General features: G+C 44.4%; 1 protein-coding gene across 8 annotated transcripts in view; it reads left to right on the forward strand.

Moving 5' to 3' along the window:
• Positions 1 to 472: 472 nt before the first annotated feature.
• Positions 473 to 17,625, forward strand: part of CSGALNACT1 (chondroitin sulfate N-acetylgalactosaminyltransferase 1) — a 35,703-nt gene continuing 18,550 nt past the window's right edge. Inside the window, exons 1-4 of one of the 8 annotated variants that reach the window (XM_088656198.1) lie at positions 473 to 1,177; positions 9,938 to 10,135; positions 10,917 to 11,044; positions 14,781 to 14,892. The gene's annotated coding sequence lies outside the window, so the exon portion shown is untranslated. Of the gene's footprint in view, positions 1,178 to 9,937; positions 10,136 to 10,913; positions 11,045 to 14,780; positions 14,893 to 17,625 lie in introns of all 8 variants that reach the window. The other 7 variants (XM_088656197.1, XM_088656196.1, XM_088656194.1 and 4 more) reach the window with 7 other exon arrangements.

The following is a 17,625-nucleotide window of genomic DNA, read 5'->3' on the forward strand; positions in this document are numbered from 1 at the left end:
ACAGGATCATTGCAAAGGCAGAGGCCAGAAGCTGCCCCTGCCTTATCAGGATTCGATCTCAGCCTGATCTTATTGAGTGTCTGTGGAATTCTTAATCTGTCCGGAAGTATGAGCTGCTTTTCCCCTCTTCAGTTTCCTGCACATGGGGTGTGGGGTGGGGACCTGCCTCCCTATATCTCAGACCATTGTTCATCTCTAGCAAGTAGTGCCCGTGTGGGAATTCTACAGAGATCATGAAGCAATACAGCTCATCTGTGTTGCTGTTTTTAAAAAGGAAAAGGGGGGGTAGCAGAGGAGAGAGCAAAGCCAGCCTCCAGCCAGCGGAAAATAGACTATGCCAAGAGCATATTGAAAAGCTGTCTTCAGCCCGGGCTGGCCAGTTTAACAACTCCATTCCCTGTTCCAATTTGCACACTAGGCTCTTTGACGCAACAGAAAAATGTTCCCTCCCTGTGTGTGTGTGTCCACCCCCCTGCCCCCGTTTCCTCTGAAACCTGCCTGGACAATTTGGGTTTTATGAATTTTTCTCTTCAGATGCGAGTTGATGTGAGGATATCTTCTTGACCAGTTCATTCCATGAGGCTGGGTTCTCTCTTCCCCGCCTCCCAGCACACACTCACCTTCCTGTTTTCTGTCAGGAAACTGGAAATGAACACAAGGCTCTCATTGCAGATCTGCGCCTGAACTCCTGACCATTTGACAGTCAAGTGCTGCCCTGGCAAGCGGCGTTTGCAACTCGGTGGCGAGTTAGCAATGCTCAGGAATTAAAAAGCCGGTGAGCCTTAAGTGTGGGTTTTAAAAAATCTTTGCATTTTAAAGAAGTCTTCCGTGATCTCCGGTGTGTCTTATGAAAGATAATAAATTATCCTCATTTTGAAAAGTTGGAACAAAGTTACATCTTGCATCTCTCAGAAGACAGCAACGCCCAGCAGCATGGAAAGTACATGTAGGACATTTGCTTACAATTTTGTAAGTAACAAAGAATTTTAGGATAGTCAATTTTGGAAGATGTATACTTTTGAATTCCATACCTGTCTAGTAATTTCCTTGTAACCTGTACTTGCCTGGTACGGTAGGCTTTTATCTGAAATGCTTTTTAAATTGATCAAAACAGCAGTGCACTTTTTAAAGGAAAAGCAGACGAAGAAAATACTCCTTTCTCTGATCTCTGACAGAGGTAAGTTCCTTGTTCTCTCATATTAGAAAGCATATCTTGAAAAGAACATGCCCGTTCACAACTGGGCTGCATTTACAATGTTGTCAGTTGCCATTTCTGCAAGCCAATTAAAATTAAATGCATTTTTTTAAAAAAACCCAACACTATGGATTTCAACATCTTACTTGCAGCAAACTCGAGTGTTTAATAAGGCTTAGTCCTTATCTAGTTTGTGCGTTTAGGATGGTTACATCAAGAACTCCAGATATTTATCAATTATAACAATGAAATTATATGAAATTGCTTTTAAAAAAATAATCTGTTGAGAAGTCAGATCTCCTTCAGCATGTGGCAAATGGATTTTGTGTATGAGTTACCAAATTTAGGATGCCAAAGAAGATGGACAAGCGTAATGTCAAGCATTTCACCTTGTGGGGATTTTCCAGTAGTGTATGAGCTTATTTTGTTTCAAAGCAGACCGTATGCATTTCTTATTTAATAGTTATTACCAGGGTGAACCTCATGGGTGATGAGGCAACTGCCTCAGGTGACAGGATCCGCAGAGGCACCAGATCCCAAACCCTGCTTGTTCCCAATGTAAATCTTCACTCAGTCCTTCTCCCCTGGCGAGGAGGAAGGTGCCATTTTGTGGTTCACCTCAGGAGCCAAAATGTCTTGGGCCAGCCTTGGTTATTACTTACAGAATAGAGATTTGCAAATATAATGACCCAGGGCTCCAGGAGAGAAGATCACAGCTATTTTGCTCCTCTCCTCCGACCCCACTGCTGTGAAGTAAACCAAGCCATGATTTCGTTTAACATTAGGTCTGAAACTGGGCACCCCTGTTTAATTTGCTCATGGCTTTTGAAGATGGTAGTCCAGGCATGTCAAAGTCTGTTTTGGGCGCTGCTCTGGTTCGCCTGAAGTGGCTTAGTCATGCTGGCCACATATGACCCAGAAGCTGTACGCTGGCTCCCTTGGCCAGTAAAGCGAGATGAGCGCTGCAACCCCAGAGTCGTCCGCGACTGGACCTAACAGTCTGGTGTCCCTTTACCTTTACCTAAAAATTTATAACATGATTTGGGAATTCAAAAGATATTTTGGTTAAATTAATATAATTTAGTTTTGCTTGGTAAGTGAAAAGTGTGTAAAATTGCATAGGATTCATTAAAAAAATTATTGCCAAGTACCAGTACTTGCAGTTATATTATATATCAATATTTATTATTAAGCATTTTCTGGAATTTTCCGGTAGTGAAATTAAAATTATTTGCTCTTCCAAAAGCAATTTATGTGCTTCTTTATTATACTTATCAAGCTAAATGTTGTTCAATCAGAAAAATAATAATAGCTGAATAGAATTCCTCATACCCAAAAATGTATTTCTAAGACCCAATGACACACCCTACCCACCGACGGAGGAACGGGGGGGGAGCATACTGCCGCCGGCACCATTGGGGGAGTTCCATTGCCACCTCCCCGGAGATGCGCCGTGTAGCCCCCACCGTGCTGGGCACCAGCCCCCGCGGGTGGTGTGACACGCCCCCAGGATGCATGCCACACCCCTGTGGGCGGTGTGCCATGCCCCTGGGACATGCGCCACACCCCCACGGGCAATGTGCCACGCCCCTGGGACGCACACCATGTCCCCGCCTGCTCTCTGCCCCCGGTGCCAGGGCATGCAGCTTCACCACTGACCCTACCAGGGCTGTCCTATCATCTCCCCTGATCAAAACGCTCAGAGAGACCTTGAGATGAAGAACGAAATCAAGGAAGGATCCCAAAGAGGAAATGTTTTAGTAATGGGTGACTTCAGTTACCCTCCCACAGACTGGATACACATGTGTTCCAGTCACAATAAAGAGTTACTCTTCCTCGATACCCTAAATAGTTGTGACTAGAACAGTTTGTCATGGAACCAACCAGAGGGAGAATGACTCTCGACTTAAGTGGCACCCAGGACATGGTGCAAGACGAGGGGATTGGTAAAAGGGAATTGAAGCACAAATTCAAGAGGGTCAAGTAAGTCACTCCAAAATACTTGGGGTTACTTAAAACACGATATTAGAAGCTCAATTGGTGTGCATACAGCAGATCAGGAAAGGTACCACCAGGGCCAAGAGGATGCCAGCGTGGTTAATAAGCAGCGTAAAATAAGCTATTTGAGGCAAAAAGGCTTCATTTGAAACAATGGAAGTCTTGTCCAAAAGAGGTGAACAAAGAGGAGGAACACAAACTTTGGCAAAAGAAATCAAAGGAGACAATAAAGGTTGCTATAATAATAATAATAATAATAATAATAATAATAATAATAATAATAATAATATGAGTGGCAAATGTAACACCAATATTTTAAAAGGGATCCAGTGGGATCCTGGAAATTACAGGCTAGCAAGTTTAACACTTGTCCCTGGAAAACTGGTGGAAAGTGTTGTGAATGATAAAATAACCAAGCGTATAGAAGAACAAGCTTTGCTGAAGCAGAACCAGCATGGCTTCTTCAATGGTCAGTCTTGACTCACTAACCTATGGTATTAGCATTCTTTGAGAGCACCAACAAGCATATTGTCATAGTGTACTTGGACTTTAGAATAGCATTTAACATGCTAAGCTTACTCAGGAGTGTTTCATCAACGACTCCTGAGTAAGCTTAGTATTCATGGAGTAAGACAGGCATCCCCAAACTGTGGCCCTCCAGATGTTTTGGCCTACAACTCCCATGATCCCTAGCTAACAGGACCAGTGGTCAGGGCAGATGGGAACTGTAGTCCAAAACATCTGGAGGGCCGAAGTTTGGGGATGCCTGGAGTAAGGAGAATTCCTCTTGTGGATCAGGAACTAGCTAAGTAACAAGAAGCAGAAAGCAGTAGGAAGAAACAGAATTCTCCCAATGGATAGATGTGGAAGTGGAGTCACCACCAAGGATTGGTATCGGGGCCTGTGCTTTTTAACTTGCAAACAGGTAGGTCTTCCCCCTGGTGTCAAAATAGCAAGTGTCAGCATACAATCTGCTGCTAGTATAGTAGACAATTTTGCTCATAACATGTATCAAAGAAGCATGTTATGAGTCAGATACTAGTTACAGGTAGGTAGCCATGTTGGTCTGATGTAGTAGAAACAAACAAACAAACAAGCAAAAATTCCCCCTTCTAGTAGCACCTTAGAGACCAACTAAGTTTGTCATAGGTATGAGCTTTCGTGTGCATGCACACTTCTTCAGATACACTGAAATAGAAGTCACTGGACCCTTATGTATAAACCCAGATGCCAACTTTGCTGCCACATACACCCGCACAACACCATTACTGGCCCCAACAACATCAAACATACCATCTCAGGACGATTTAATTGCTCATCTTCTAACATCGTGTGTGCCATCAAATGCCAACGGTGCCCTTCAGCTCTCTATATTGGACAAACAGGCCAAACCCTATGCCAAAGGATAAATGGACATAAATCTGATACCAGGAATCACAAGACAGAGAAACCAGTAGGAGAACACTTCAATCTCCCAGGACATTCTGTACAAGATCTCAAAGTACCTGTCTTATTACAGAAAAATTTCAGAAACAGACTGGAAAGAGAAGTTGCTGAATTGCAACACATTCCCAAGCGTAAAACCATGGAGAGACCTGGTCTGAATAAGGACATTGGATTCTTATCTCATTATACATGATAAAGCTTTCTTATGCCATCTCACCCCTTGCTTTTTCCTGCAAGACCAATTGGAGTCGTTAACAGTCGTTAACAGGTTTACCACACCTATCAGCCAATCACCCATTCCCACCACCCTTCTGAGTAATACCCCTCCCCACCCTCTCACTATATATAAGGGTCTGGTGACTTATGTTTCAGTGTATTTGAAGAAGTGTGCATGCACACAAAAGCTCATACCTATGACAAACTTAGTTGGTCTCTAAGGTGCTACTGGAAGGGAAAAAAATTATTTTATTTTTTGTTTCGATGAGTCAGATACATTTGTTTTCATAAGATGCAAAAGGAATATAGTATATGATAATTTGAGAATTATTGTGAAAGAGCTCATTTAGTGAAAGAGCTGACAAATAAGGCTATAACAGATGATCCTGAAAGTGTATGCAGGATGGCACCTGCTGTATACTGTAGTATGGATGTATCTGCACATGCAGATGTTTTGGAGGAGTCAATTGATTCAACTTAAAGATACATTTAAATTTAACAAATCTGTATTAAGATACCTGAAGGAGCGTCTCCACCCCTATCGTTCTGCCCGGACACTGAGGTCCAGCGCCGAGGGTCTTCTGGCGGTTCCCTCCCTGCGAGAAGTGAGGTTACAGGGAACCCGGCAGAGAGCCTTCTCGGTAGTAGCGCCCACCCTGTGGAACGCTCTCCCATCAGGTGTAAAGGAGATAAAGAACTAGACGACTTTTGGAAGACAGCCCTGTTTAGGGAAGTTTTTAATGTTTGATGTTATATCGTGTTTTTAATATTCTGTAGGGAGCCTCCCAGAGTGGCAGGGGAGGCCCGGCCAGATAGGCAGGGTATAAGTATTATTATTAATTAAATTTTAACTACGGTAGTTTTTTTTTTTAAGAGAAACGACACTATCTACAAAAAACCCAAAAAAACCAAATGGCGCTGTGGGTTAAACCACTGAGCCTAGGGCTTGCTGATCAGAAGGTCAGCGGTTCGAATCCCTGTGACGGGGTGAGCTCCTGTTGCTCGGTCCCAGCTCCTGCCAACCTAGCAGTTCGAAAGCACGTCAAAGTGCAAGTAGATAAATAGGGACCGCTACAGCGGGAAGGTAAATGGTGTTTCCATGTGCTGCTCTGGTTTGCCAGAAGTGGCTTTGTCATGCTGGCCGCATGACCTGGAAGCTATACGCCAGCTCCCTCGGCCAATAATGCGAGATGAGCGCGCAACCCCAGAGTCGGTCACGACTGGACCTAATGGTCAGGGGTCCCTTTACCTTTACCATGGAATGATGCTGCAATCATTAAACTAGCACAAGATGCACCTATAAAGTATTATCACTTTTCAAATATCCCAGTTTGAAAATCCCATTTTTATTACTCAGGGTTTTTTCCATTTAAGTAGAAAAGAGGCAATCTTCCTTGTCTCTTATCAGGTTTTTCTCATACCTTGTTGCACAAACTGTTCCCAGAAGAGGTAAAGAGGTCACGAGGAGAGCTCTTTCATACAGCAGGACCTCCAGAGTCTGTTGTAGGCAGATTGGGGGGGGGACTAATCCCCCCTCCAACTTGCTGCTGTCTTTGCAGCGTAATTACCTGTGTTTTAAAGATTGCTTCAGTTCCCTAGGACAACCACAAACATTTAGCAGAGCATGACCCCAGAGAAAACCCTTGATCCAACTGGCTTTAGGCAATCTGCGGCTTGCTAAAGCTTGTAGGTGAGTTTGTGGGACCAGCCACCAATACCCCAAGGCCCTTACAATTGGGAAACACTGGCCTGTGAGCACTCCAATGGGAGAATAGCCTTCACCAATGGTGCCATGGGCTTTGAAGACACTCGAACTCAGGACGCAAGGGAGAAACATGTGAAGAGGAAGGCACGCTTGGCAAACCCTCACCGTGATCAACTCCTGCGCGGAAACCTATGTCCCCACTGTGGAAGGACGTGTGGATCCAGAATTGGCCTCCACAGTCACTTATGGACTCATTGTTAAAACCGTGTTTATGGAAGACAATCTTATTTGGTTACGAGTGATCGCCAAAGAAGAAGAAGACCCTAAGGCCCCATTTGCACTTTACATTTAAAGCAGTATATGCTGCTTTAAAAAGCTGTGACTCCGCCCCCCCAAGAATCCTGAGCACTGTAGTTTGTTAAATGTGCCGAGAGACCCCTATTCCATAGCTGCCAAGTTTTCCCTTTTCTCGCGAGGAAGCCTATTCAGCATAAGGGAAAATCCCTTAAAAAAAGGGATAACTTGGCAGCTATGCTATTCCCTTCAGAAACCTACGATTCTCAAGAGTGGTTTAACCACCAACCCATCTTTCCAGGGAAGACTGGGAACTGTGAGTGTAAAAAGGGTCTCCTAAAACTCTCAGCACCATTAAGAAACTACAGTTCCCAGAGTTCTTTTGGGGAAGCCATGTATGACAGCTATTCATAGACAGGTATTCATGTTGGTTATCTTTCCAAGAAATATCAACAACCTCAGGTATGCAGATGACACAACCTTGATGTCAGAAAGTGAGGAGGAATTAAAGAACCTTTTAATGAGGGTGAAAGAGGAGAGCGCAAAATAGGGTCTGAAGCTCAACATCAAAAAAACCAAGATCATGGCCACTGGTCCCATCACCTCCTGGCAAATAGAAGGGGAAGAAATGGAGGCAGTGAGAGATTTTGCTTTCTTGGGCTCCTTGATCACTGCAGATGGTGACAGCAGTCACGAAATTAAAAGACGCCTGCTTCTTGGGAGAAAAGCAATGACAAACCTAGACAGCATCTTAAAAAGCAGAGACATCACCTTGCCTACAAAGGTCCGTATAGTTAAAGCTATGGTTTTCCCAGTAGTGATGTATGGAAGTGAGAGCTGGACCATAAAGAAGGCTGATCGCCAAAGAATTGATGCTTTTGAATTATGGTGCTGGAGGAGACTCTTGAGAGTCCCATGGACTGCAAGAAGATCAAACCTATCCATTCTTAAGGAAATCAGCCCTGAGTACTCACTGGAAGGACAGATCGTGAAGCTGAGACTCCAATACTTTGGCCACCTCATGAGAAGAGAAGAATCCTTGGAAAAGACCCTGATGTGGGGAAAGATTGAGGGCACAAGGAGAAGGGGACGACAGAGGATGAGATGGTTGGACAGTGTTCTCGCAGCTACGAATATGAGTTTGACCAAACTGCGGGAGGCAGTGCAAGACAGGAGTGCCTGGCGTGCTATGGTCCATGGGGTCACGAAGAGTCGGACACGACTAAACGACTAAACAACAACAATCTTTCCATCAATCTTCCAGCATCCAGATTACTGGAGGCATCTGATGTGCTGTGTTTTTGCCAGTTAACATCAGGAAACATTACGAAATAGTAAAATATTGTATGCCACAGGGTTGCCAAGACTCCTGAGATTCATACCTTGAGATAAAGTGGAGTCTGATGGACAAGCCAGGGATATAGGAAACACTGACTCTCCTCTCAAGCAAACACTGACTCTCCACCCTAAGATTTTACCTTCTGCGCTCAAAGTCCCTGAGTATATGACCACCCAAATCTCGGAGACCTGGAAACTCTGAAGCATAGAAAGACCGTAGTAGACCCTGTGCTAGGGAAAGAATATTTTAGAAATGGGCTCTTGGCTGCCAAGCTCCCATACCAAATATATTTACTTTCACCTTGGCAGCCTGCCATATCCCCAAAGCCTGGAGCGCATAGCAGTAGTTATAAGGACGAAGAGAATGGTATGTTTTGATGGTGACTTAATTTCTCAAAAGAAAGTGCAGTGTAGAAGTTTGAAAGTGACATAAAAATGCAGGAATTTTTTTTAATCAGGAGAGATTTTGGCAACCAAGTAGGCGGTTTTAAATTTAATTTTTCTTGCATTTCGCGCCTCTGACTTAGTGATCTCTCTAGTCCACAAAAGCTTCTTCTAGCATGAATTTTGTTTGTCTTTAAGGTACCTCAAAACTCATGTTGTTTTTGCTGCAACAGGCTAACATGGCCACACTTTCTGGATATATTATTTAGTACTCTGTTGGCATTTAAGTCATGAGTAGACTCTTGCCTATGAGCCTATTCCATGATTCAAACTTAAAGGAAGTGATATATCAGGCTTTCCCAAAATTGTCACCCACTGTTGTTGGACTACAACTCCCATCATCCCTATGGTCAGGGATGATGGGAATTGTAGTCCAAAACCAGCTGGCGACCCAAGTTTAGGAAACCCTGAATATATATGGAGAGGGGGGGAGGGGGAGTAGCTATGTCAGCCTGCTGCAGCATATACATTTATTTAGACTTTAAGATACTGCAAGAGTCTAGGTTTTGTTGTTTTTGTAATTTCTATTATTACTTTAAGAGACTGGTGTGCTGATTGATGTGTGTTGTACGAAGCCTGGCCATACTGAAGTGAAGGATAACACGAACGTTTGCTTCGCAGCAGGGCTAACTACACTAAATTAGAAAATGTTGCCAAATGCACGCCTTGAGTTGTGCATATGTAAACAGCCCACATGCAAAACCTGCCAGACCGGTAACACAGGTTCAGATGACAGCAACAGACCTGTGTCTTTCAAATCCAGTATGTCCAATCATGTATTAAAGTGCAGGACCGGGGTCTCAGTGAAGGGGCACATGGGTGCCAAACAAATAATGCATTTGGAATACAAGGTGTGTTTACTAGCACTCCCTTGGGGCCAGGGCCAACTCCAGACATTCTGGCACCTGAGGCAGCCCCCCAAATGGCAGCCCCCTCGGCGCCAGGGTAGAAGGGGTGAGGGAAGATCTACATCAGGAACAAGGGCTAATAAATATTGGCACCGGGATCTGCTGCCCCAGTGGATCCTGCCGCCTGAGGCGGTTGCCTCATCTTGCCTCACGGGTGGGCCGGCCCTGCCTGGGCTCACAAGCACTGGCTTTTCTGGATGACTGAGGATCCCATCAGTGCCCAAACATCATTACAAACATGCAAAACCAAGTCGCTTCCCTTTAAATGCAAATAGCAGCTTCAGAGGAGCTGGTTTCGTTTCAAGAGTGGCAGGAAGAGAAATGCTCAGTTAGGTGGGCTTTGACCTGATCAAGCAGAGCTCTGCTTATGTTTCTTCTCACTGCTCCACACAGGTGGTTGCTATCATATCTACGGCCGACACAAACATACTTCTAACACTGAATTATGTATATTTGCTTCAGCATAGAAATTACTTTTGCACCAGGCTAAGTGCCAGCTCAAGTAATTAAAAACGCTTATTACGGAAGATCTGGAATGTCACCAAGGAAGTCCAGGAACACTCCTCTGGCTTCTCATTCCAACAGGCCAGTGTAAGTACGTACATTGTTTGTACAAACTTGCCACAGTGAAACAGAGAACTTGTATTGCCTCTAGTTTCACATCTGATATGGCCCAGGCTCACAGAAATGATGAGTTTTGTCTGGGATGGTCAGCGACAGATACAATCGTGCCTGAAAGCAAAGCAGATGGTTTTAGGGATGGCGGTGATGCAAGTGAGCTTTGAGATGTTCTCAAGATGTGCACTGGCATACTTTGAAAAAGCAATTAGGAAGACCATGGAAAGATGATCACTTGAGAAATGGTTATTTATTAGCCACAATTAGGGTTGCCAGACTCAATAGAGGACAGGACTTCTGTGCCTTGAGTTGCCCTGCTCTCTTTTGAGTCTGGAAACCTTAAAGAGAAACCAGGAGACCCTTTGTTTAATTTCCAAGCAAAGAGTCTGCTGGTTTCTCTTTAAGGTTTCCAGACTCAAAAGAGAGCAGGGCAATTAAAGGCACAGAAGTCCTGTCCTCTATTGAGTCTGGCAACCCTAGCCACAATAGCAATGTCTGCTGTAGTAGTACTCTACAAAGTCAGCTGGAAAATGCACAGAGGTTTATTCTGGATGCAACTGAAGCTCTGTTATACCTTTTGATGAAAGCTAATTTTGTCCAGGCTTGCGCACTCTCCAGTTTGTATTCCAATAAGAAAAATGCAGCCTCGCCTCAAAACTTGTTAATTAACAGCACCTACTGGGCCCTTTAAGTCTGATTGACTGAAATTATATCAACCTTTGCTTCCTCATTTGTTGCTTTCCCAATAAAGCAGAACCCAGAAGCTGTGGGTTTACTTGAAACATCTGTAATAAACATTGTAGCAGATTCTCATCTTCACCGAATGCTTCCTGTCTCGGAACAGTCTTATCTTCTGCGCCAGACAATGGAGCCTCGATAAAGGTACAGCCCAATCGCCTTAATGGAAGTGGAATTAAGTTAGCAGCACAAAATACTAAAGAGGGACTGGGAAAGTCTTCAGTTGTGATCTCATGTCTGGGAAAGGAAACTCGATCCATTATGCTGAATGCAAATCTAGCATGCTGTGCTCATGCAACCTCAATGAAAAAGTCGTTTCATTCAGAAAGCGTAATGTGAAATACTGTAATAAAAATAGGGGGGGGGGAGGTGGGATGGTGGTGGTAGTCCTGGAAGTTACCTAAAGGAGTAGTAGAATGATGTAATGGCCAGTGGGAGGAGGCAGAGTCCCTCTTCACTCAGTTCCCCCTGCCTTTGGACATTAGAAGAAAGTGCAAAGCTGGCTGCTGAAAATTCCTTTTGCTGAAGAACCCTGCAAGGAAAGATTAAGGCGGACAGAATAACCTTTCCTGTAAGTTTTTCACTTCTCTCTCTGACTGTTAGCATGTGTTATTTGGACTAAACTCCCATTGCTTGGTCCCAGCTCCTGCCCACCTAGCAGTTCGAAAGCACATCAAAGTGCAAGTAGATAAATAGGGAAGGTAAACGGCGTTTCCATGCGCTGCTCTGGTTCGCCAGCAGCAGCAGCTTTGTCATGCTGGCCACATGACCCGGAAGCTGTCTGCGGACAAACGCTGGCTCCCTCAGCCTATAGAGCGAGATGAGTGCCGCAACCCCAGAGTCGGACACGACTGGACCTGATGGTCAGGGCCCCCTTTACCTTTACCTTTTTTAAAAGCAACACTCGCTTTTGCTCTGGCCTCTCCTTTCCCTCCTCTCCTTTTCCTGTCACCCCCCCCTTGACATTATGATTCTAAGGTCTTTGGGACAGAGACCCATCTCTTTTTTGCCATTCCATTCATGAATACCGATGACGCTTTCTACGCAAAATAATAATATGCAGTGTTAAGCTGTTTAGCAAAGCTTCCTGGAGTTTAAATCGAAAGCATGTTGCTGGGCAGTGTAAAATGAACAATTCAAACCGTACCTATTTACCTGGAAGTAAGCCCTATTGATTTCCAGGTACATTACTTTCAAGTAGAGGGATATAGTAGTGGGACACAAGTTTATGTCCTATATATGCACATGGAGACAGACATTGTGCAACAGAGCTTCCAATATATAATGTGACAGTTGAGATTCCTAATTACCGGTATCTAGGAATAGAACAACACTGTTTAAATTTCCACAATGCACAATTACGGACGTACTGGGAACTTTCTGCTCAGATGTTATAGTAGGTGTTATTTTTCCAGTACTTTCTGATCCTACACTTTCTCCAAGTACTTCAAGGCCATGGCCACAGCCTCTTCCCTCCTACCCCCAACCTCACAATGTTATCATGTTGGTGGCTTCGAGAACACTGTCCAACCATCTCATCCTCTGTCGTTCAGCAAACCATGAGTTAGATTTCTTCCCCCACGAGGTACAACCTCAGCCATGCTACCCCCTCCTAGCCAAAGAGAACCAAACAGATCCATGCAAATTTAAGTAACTGTACTACCTAACTACCAAAGATTTACAAAGCAGGTAGAATTTCAACTATTTGCCTCTTTAGTGTCCTTTGACTTATGTTCCCACCTCCTAAACAAACAGGAAAAACAGGATTGTCCTATATGAGAATGAGAATGCCTTTGGATGATAACATCAAAGTTTTGCTTTTTAGGGGTCATAAGACTCTTTGCTGTTTTTGCTCCAACCGACTAACTCTGGCTACCCCTCTGGAAATTTAGAAAATAACTAACACATGAGATAACAGGGTTTATTGTGGGAAAAGATGCAACTCACCTGAGAAAAGCTATACACAGAATACTGGGGCCTGTGTAGTCATTAGGGAGGGGTTATTTATTTGCAGTCCTTTTACTTTGCTGTGTCCCCACCTGAAATCGCTCAAAGCCCTAAATGTGTACCGGAGTTACAAGAAAACAAATTAGCATATGGAAATTGCATGCAAATTTATGCCATGGACCTTTTAATAATCTAGCGACACCCCTGCCATTGAATGCCCCCTGACCTTTCATTGAATATTCCTCCCCCGCCCCAATAAGTTCCAAAACAGGGTGGGTGGGTGGGAGGAGAGCTGGTGCAGTAGGGAAGGATATCTGAATAAGGGCCTGTATATTTAAGAAAGTATTGCTCTTGAGAACCATTTGGCAGTTGCTGTTTGAAGAGCTCTCTGACCAAAACCTTGAATGTTGCTGCCGCTTTAAGAAATAAACAGGAGTATTCATCTAAACTGCTAAGGTGTAATTTTAGTTTATACCCGTTAGCACACAACTAATCCTTTCACGGCTTCTATCACTGCTGTCAAAGGCGTAATTGTGGAAAATGAAGTGTAGGGACACAGCTGCATTTCATATTCCTTGTGGACCTCCTTCGATGAATAGATATCTGTCAGAAGCCACTTTGCACTTGGGAGACTGGAGGGTAAATGCCTAAAAGAGGGGAAAGGTGTTAAGCTGGTTTTTTTCCATTTTTTATTAAGGGTTTTCTTGGTTTGCAAAGATGTGTTAAGCTGTTGACACTGATACAGGAAGAATGGAGGGAGAGGCAGGCCTCAGCCTGGTGCTAAAACTCAGTAGCTTGTTTTTTTAAATTAAGAATGCCCAATGCATTCCAACCGTAGGCAGTCCTCGGGGCCAAGCAAATGACTTAAAAATGGATGTTCAAACGCATATAAATAGCCATAAGAAATATGAAGTAAAGATGATGTAATACTGCAAGAATGACACAAACAGATTTTCCGGAACATTCACACAGTGCATTTCTAAGCGCTAAGAAACCTGGAGGGATGACCATATGACGGTGCCGCCTGCCGAGCTTACGCTGGCTGGCAGTGGTTCCTTAGGCTCAGGAAGAGGGTCCTTCCCATCATCTGCTATATGAATGGCATCCCATGAAACGGTTAGCAGACATTGCAGCTTGGGTGAACTAGATTGGAACAAGTTTCTGGAGTTCAAAGGCTTTATGCATGCAGGAACTATTTATAGGATGAGTGGTGAGTGGAGACAGAAGGGAGGGCAATAGCAGACATCTTGTCTGGAGACAGCAGCAACATGGCTCAGTTCTTTAAGGTGAAGTTAACTTCGACATAGAGGCTTACAAACAAGTGCTGGCTGGGTTGCTAGATGAACAGTGCCCACTGGTGGTTAAAAGTAACACATCCAATAACTGAACTATGGCCTTCTCGGTAGTGGTGCCCTCCCTGTGGAACACCCTACCTTCAGATGTCAAGAAGGAAATAAACAACTATCTGACTTTTAGAAGACATCTGAAAGCAGCCCTGTTTAGGGAAGTTTTTAATGTTTGATGCTTTATTATGTTTTATATATTCTGTAAGCCACCCAGAGTGGCTGGGGAAACCCAGCCAGGTGGGCGGGGCATGAATAATAAAATTGTTGTTGTTGTTTTATTATCAATATAATCAGCAGTTTCCATCAGCAGAAACATCCCAAAGCGGATCAACAATAAAACAACTGCGAATCCAAAGAGATACAGGCTGAGATAAGAATCTCCACTTGAAAGGCTTGCTGAAAAAATGAGGTCTTCAATAGGCACCAATAGAGAGAATAGAGACGGCACTTATCTGATATGTAATGGGAATGAATTCCAGAGGGTGGGCTGATTCCTACAACACATAGAATGGACCTCCTTGTGAGAAGATGCAGAGTACTGTGTACAGTAATAAGCTGGGTATGTAATTTGTGATATGGTCTTTTAGGGCGCCATCTGATTTTTTAACTGGATGTGCCAAGGAAGTTGGGCCTTTCAGAGGTTGCTGAGCCATGCTCACCCCCTGCACCCCCAAGGATGAAGAATAAGACATTTACAAGGTAAGGACCATGTCCATGATATCAATGTAAATCATTTGCCACCTTGTGAAATGAACATTGGAATTAAAAAATCTTTCAAGCATCATGATTGTGGAAAACTAATTTGACTTGGGTAAAACATTCAAAAAAATAGGTGCTAAGCTTGAACAGGGCATGGGGGCGGGGGGGGACACTTGTACACCACATTGCCTTTCCCTTTCTTAACACGTCAAGGCTGAGCTTTCCTTATATCACTGTGGTCACCGGAGGCAGATCTGTTGGGGCAAAGGAATCACTGCCCCACCAACCTCAGCCTGCTGCCAGCCAGCCCCCAGCCCCACCCCACAACCAGACTAGCCATTGCCTGTCAGCTTCTCATTCTTTAGTCTAAAACAGGGGTGGCCAGCTTCCAAGAGATTGCGATCTACTCACAGAGTTAAAAACTGGCAGTGATCTACCCCCTTTTTGGGGTCCAGGTCAAAGTTGTTGAGCTTCTTTAGGGAGGAGGAAAGTGATGCTGAGCTTTTTTTTTTTTGGAAGGAAACCCTTGTTTTTGGTGGTTCCGCTCAAAGTTGTTGAGCTTTTTTGGGGGAGGAAAGCCCTATTTTTTAAGGGGTGCAGGGCAAAGACGTTGAGCTTTTTTTAGGGGAGCCAAAGTTTTTTAGCTTCTTTGGGGGGGAGCCACTAATCTACCAGTGATCTACCACAGACACCCAGTGATCTACTGGTAGATCATGCTCTACCTGTTGGACATGCCTGGTCTAAAACATGGGTAGGCAAACTAAGGCCCGGGGGCCAAATCCGGCCCATGGACGGTCCAGGAATCAGTGTGTTTTTACATGAGTAGAATGTGTGCTTTTATTTAAAATGCATCTCTGGGTTATTTGTGGGGCATAGGAATTCGTTCATTCCCACCACCACCACCCCCAATATAGCCCGGCCCCTCACAAGGTCTGAGGAACAGTGGACCGGCCCCCTGCTGAAAAAGTTTGCTGATCCCTGGTCTAAAAGATCGCCTCACCTTTGATATATGCATCTGATCTGACAAGGGCCTCCTAGAGATGCCAACTTATCAGAAAGCCTCTTGCACACAGTATAGTTCAGTACTTTATTACGGCCATAGGCCCATATCAAGATATCAACACAAAACAATGTACATCGTACAACAGAACAAAACAAAGCAAAAGTAAACAAAATCAATTCCATTCATAAAATCCTATCCCTATAAATATTATAAAATTACAATTACAAGGTAAAAAATATCACTTAGATCATCTGGTCACCACTATAAATCAAACATTAGGGCAAAAAATCAATAATCATAAAGTAACCCATTTTTCCTCTTGTAGGATAGAACTGCAATCAGGTATCTAGCTACAAGGAGTGATCTACTTGGCTCATTATCCTGTAACAGATATGTTAACTGGGATTCCGAAGTCTTATCCAAAGTTTCAGATATTAAGGGGGATAAAAATCTGGTCCGAGGGACCATGTGCAAGGGGCAACAGAATAATATATGATGGAGGGATTCTATGGATCTGTTGTCACATGCACACAGAACTGAACTCTGACCTTCCGAGAACCTATTATTCACAACATTGCAAGGAAAGACATTAAATCTTGCCTTAATAAAGGCAAACCTATGGGCCGCGCACACAGTATAGGAATCGGACCCTTTATGCATTGCGGCACCTGCCCTTTGGAATTCCCTCCCCTGGAATACTAGGCAAGTGCTGTTACTGTAGTGTTTTCAGTGCTTGTTGAAGACCATCCTCTTTCGACAAGCAAGGACCTTCCTCGGTCCTGTACCTGTACTGGAATTGCTTTTAATTGTTTTGTCACTCTTGCGCCTGCTGCCCTGGGCTCCTTTGGGAGGAGGAAGCGCAACATATAAATGTATATCTTCACCTCAGCGTTTCCCACGTAGAACTCAGCAGCAATAGGACGAGGGCAAAACTAGAAGCTCTGTCTGTCGTTGGCTCTGCTTGCATGCCTCTCTGCCTTCCGCTCTCAATGGGCAGCAGCTGACATGGACAGAGATCTGAGAAGTACATTGCGGCCAGCTCAGACTTCCTCTCCAAGCAAAGGCCAGTCACACAATTCAAACGTCCACACTAAATAACACAATTCCAGATGGGTGCTATTGACAATGAATCAACTGGAGTACCAAGTTCAATGAGTCAATTCACAGAATCGCCGTGGATGGAGAGGATTTGGGTGGGCCAGCTTTATCAGCCAAGAGGCAGAGTTTTAAAATTGACGTTCTCTAACACTGCAGCAGGTGGCGCTGTGGTTAAACCACTGAGCCTAGGGCTTGCTGATCAGAAGGTCGGCGGTTCGAATCCCTGTGACGGGGTGAGCTCCCATTGCTTGGTCCCAGCTCCTGCCAACCTAGCAGTTCGAAAGCATGTCAAAATGCAAGTAGATAAATAGGAACCGCTACAGCGGGAAGGTAAACGGCGTTTCCATGTGCTGCTCTGGTTTGCCAGAAGCGGCTTTGTCATGCTGGCCACATGACCTGGAAGCTATACGCCGGCTCCCTCGGCCAATAATGCGAGATGAGCGCGCAACCCCGGAGTCGGTCACGACTGGACCTAATGGTCAGGGGTCCCTTTACCTTTACCTTTACTTAGGTCCTACATTACCACTGCAGTAACAGCAAGAAATTGAATAATCAGAAACTACTTATGTAACTGAAGACTAGGCGTGCCCCGGGGTGGGGTGGTGGGGCTCTTGTTCAGAAAAGAAACGAGG

This window comes from Zootoca vivipara, chromosome 12, assembly GCF_965207765.1.
Source record: "Zootoca vivipara chromosome 12, rZooViv2.hap1.1, whole genome shotgun sequence".
In the NCBI taxonomy this organism is placed as follows: domain Eukaryota; kingdom Metazoa; phylum Chordata; class Lepidosauria; order Squamata; family Lacertidae; genus Zootoca; species Zootoca vivipara.